Source organism: Scardinius erythrophthalmus, assembly GCF_964197995.2.
Source record: "Scardinius erythrophthalmus genome assembly, chromosome: 7".
NCBI classification, from domain to species: Eukaryota; Metazoa; Chordata; class Actinopteri; order Cypriniformes; family Leuciscidae; genus Scardinius; species Scardinius erythrophthalmus.
In genome coordinates this window covers 27,884,099-27,888,191 of record NC_138227.1, presented here as the reverse complement: position 1 = coordinate 27,888,191, position 4,093 = coordinate 27,884,099, and positions in this window count along the sequence as shown.

Genomic DNA, 4,093 nt, shown 5'->3' with positions numbered 1-4,093 from the left:
AAGTTGTCTCATATCTCCTCAAATTTCTCACTTATTCTCTCTCCAGTGTGTGACCCAGTGAATCGTTCACAACTTAGGAGAACTGTCTGCAGTGTTCTTGTATACGGTTTATGAACGTCAGGGGTAGAAACAAAACTCACTTTTGCACTCACACTCTCTCACACTTACACACAATCTCTCTCTCACACGCACACACACACACACACACACACACACACACACACACACACACACACTCACTTGGATATGTGGTTTACGGGGACTCTCCATAGGCGTAATGGTTTTACTACTGTACAAACTGTATAATCTATCCTCCTACACTAACCCTACCCCTAAACCTACCAATCACAGAAAACTTTTGGCCTTTTTTGAATTTCAAAAGACACCATTTAGTATGTTTTTTAAGCCATTTGGTTTATGAGGACTCGTCACAGATGTCCTCATAAACCATGTTTACGTTGTAATACCTAAGTCATTGTACACATTTGTGTCCTCATAAACCATATACAAGAACACACAATAACAGTAGGCCCTGACAGGAGGAGGACAGAGTAAAGGTACACAGGACCTACAATTTCCACACTTTTAAAAACGTTTTTTTTTTTTTCACTTTTTGAAAACGGGTCCTACAGAACACCATACAAGGGTTAAAGGAGAACTCCGGTCAATTTTAACCCTTTCACACGTACGATCACACCGGTGTGATCAGTCTAGGCTGGTCCCTGGAGCGTACGATCACACCGGTGTGATTAGAACGGTCAGTGCATCACGTGATCAACTGCTAAATTCAAATGTGATTTCGCGCGTTGGCTGGCGCTGAGCCAGAGACAGGCGAGCTCAGAGCTGTCATAAATCACAACTTTTCAGTGTTTTCAACCACATAATGTTTATTTTAGATTTCAGACATATAAGTACTAAAAAAACAGTACATTTAGAGTTTGTAAAATACACACTGATGTCAAAGGAAAAGGCAATAATTCCTTTCCATTATAATTAGACACGTTTTATTCAGATACACATTGTGTAAGTAACTTTAAAGTTTACTCTATTCTTCTCCCTGTTCACAAGCCACTTACTTTTATGTATTTCGGGAGAAGTGGATGAATTCACGTGTTGTAAATCCAACAGATCCGATTCTCTGCGTCTGCGGCACAAACTAAAATGGCAGCGCCCATCATGCATACAGCTCAACTAACGCGATCGTTATAAAGGTGTTTAAACAACAAAACACTTCCACTTGCATATATTTGACAATCGGAATATCAGATCTTTCATGCCATATCTAACAAATGTGTGAATATTTTGAATAAAAAAGGGAAAATGACATAAAAGCAGATCATCATTCATTCAGCTCTGTTGTTGCTGCGTTGTGTCACGTGACAAGAAATGACGCGTCACCATGGCAACCATAAAGCGACACGTTCTAAATAACGGTCGCCTTGAAAAACTCACGCTGGGGGGTCAGACTGAATATTTTAAACTTACGTTTTAACATTGAGCTAATTTTTTTGTAAATTTGGAGTGCTGTCAATACAGAGAACAACGACAAAAATCGGTGTTGCCTACACCATGTTATCCTCTTTTTAAAATTTGCACCCTGTTGACTTCAATGGGGCAAGTTTTAAACCTGCTTTTAGACTCTTAAAGGTGCAGTGTGTGATTTTTAGCGGCATCTAGTGGTGAGATTTGCGAATTGCAACTGGTCAATAACTGCGGCCTTTCCTTCAAATTGCAAACTCGAATGAGAAGCTACGGTGAAAGGAAAACTTTGGTCGAATTGGAAATAATGTAGCTAAAGAGTTAGAAGTATTTAATCTTAGAATAAGTCCTACGGTAGTTTTCCAGAGATTGCCCCTTGGAAGATGACATGGCCTGAGGTAGACTGGTATGTGCATGAGGAGAAAAGGAAAGAAATGGAAGAAGTTAATCTGAAAAGAATATTTAACAATAGAGTAGGTGGGAACTATAGTGAATTTATGCAGATTTATACAGATGGTGCTAAAAAACCAGAGACAGAAGAAACAGGGTTTGGGGTGGCAATTCCAGGGAAAGAAGTAGAAATTAGTAAAAAAACATCTAATAATTTAGGGGTATATACAGTAGAGATGATGGCAATTTTAATTGCTTTACAATGGGTGGAAAAGGTAAGACAGGAAAAGGTTTTAATATGTTCTGATTCTTTATCAGTCTTGGCAAGTTTAAGGTCATTCCATTCAAAAGCTCGGCAAGATATCCTGTATGAAGTACTTCAATTAAACACAAGGTTAAGTCATATGGGATGTCAGGTTAAATTTATGTGGGTGCCAGCACATGTTGGCATTACAGGTAATGAGATGGCAGATAGGCTGGCTAAAAGGGCGCTAACAAAAGAGAATGTAGAAGTACAGGTTAATGTTAGTAAAGCAGAGGTTAAAAGCATAATTTGGGAGAAAATAAATAAAAGATGGCAAGAGAAGTGGGATAGAGAGGAGAAAGGGAGGCATTTATACCAAATTCAGAGAAATGTTAAAGGGGACAGGGTGGGAAGTGGGAATAGGAAAGAAGAGTCTGTGATGACGAGGTTAAGGTTGGGACACTGTTCACTGAATAAAACACTAAAGTTGATAGGGAAGCACCAGACAGGGTTGTGTGAGGGTTGTCGAGAAGAGGAGTCAGTGGAGCATATAATTATGAGTTGTAAGAGATATGAAATGCAGAGGCAGGTAATGAAGAATAAGTTGAGGCAGATTGGGGTGCAGGAGATTACATTAAAAGGGTTATTAAGCGCAGTAAATGGGACACAGAGTAGAATATTGATGTTATTTTTAAGGGAGGCGGGACTTTTCAATAGGATTTAATTGATAATTAAAGTGTGTTTTGTGTGTGAGTGTTTATTTGAGGGGAATGAGTGTTATGTAAGTGTAGGAAAGAGAATGGACAAAGTTGTATTATAAAATCTATTATCTGATCCATATTCCGGAGCAGAGGGGGGCGGTAATGCACCAAAAAGCTGGATGCCAACCGCCGTAAAATTGGAATGAAGAAGAAGAAGAAGAAGAAGCTACGGTGGCCGACGTAGGATCGGAAGATGTCGTCGTCTGAGTCAGCAGAGAGTAGCAAGTCAAGCAATGAGGTTTCTCTATATTATATTTTATATTAAATTATATTTACTTAATTATTCAGTAAAATCACATGTTATTGCGATTGTTATTTTTACTTGTTTATCATTGTGTTAGTCTTTTATTCACTGACTTTACCATAGCTTGTTTCCATGGTAGTTAGTATAAGATTAGAGCATCAAAGCAGCTAACTTAGGTAAGGGGAAATAGCTAACGTTACTATGTCCGAGGCGTCGTTCAGACAGCATGTTTTTCTCCACGTTTGCAGAGTCAGGGACAACCTGAGTTTTCTGCTTCGTCTTTTTCTGCTGCTTCTCATTCAAGTTAGTGACGAAACGCGCTCTGTAGCGCTGTTTGTTCGCTGTCGGTTACGGTAGAAACATGACGTCACAATATGTCGACCTTCATAGAAGGGGGTGGCCGCGGTTATGTAGATATAAATGACTATATCTAAGGTAATAAAAACTTAAAGGTTCATTAAGTAAGGTCTTTATACACCACTGAAAGTATAGTTATGGATTTTATATTGCATTTCTGTCAATAGATCCTCAGAAATATCACACATTGCACCTTTAACATCCTTGATGTGTCATTACAAGTGCACAGCTAATGTGAGTGATTCCTTCAGAGTGAACACGCGGTGAATCTGACTGCAGTAGATGTGAAAGATATGAATACAAATGATGTTATTTCAGCCAGCGCACATACCTGTATTTTCTTCCTGTTTTCGGTCGAAGTCCATTTAATCGATTGTCGAGTTCACACGCGTGATTATAGGTAACTAAACCTATCCGTGTGAACTCGACAATTGATTACTATGGGCTTCGACCGAAAACAGGAAGAAAATACAGGTATGTGCGCTGGCTGAAATAACATCATTTTTATTCATATCTTTCACATCTACTGCAGTCAGATCCACTCGATTCTCCGGTCATTTATATTTCATAAGTGTTACGTCCTGGGGACGTATTATGTAAAGTGTTTGTGATCTGTAT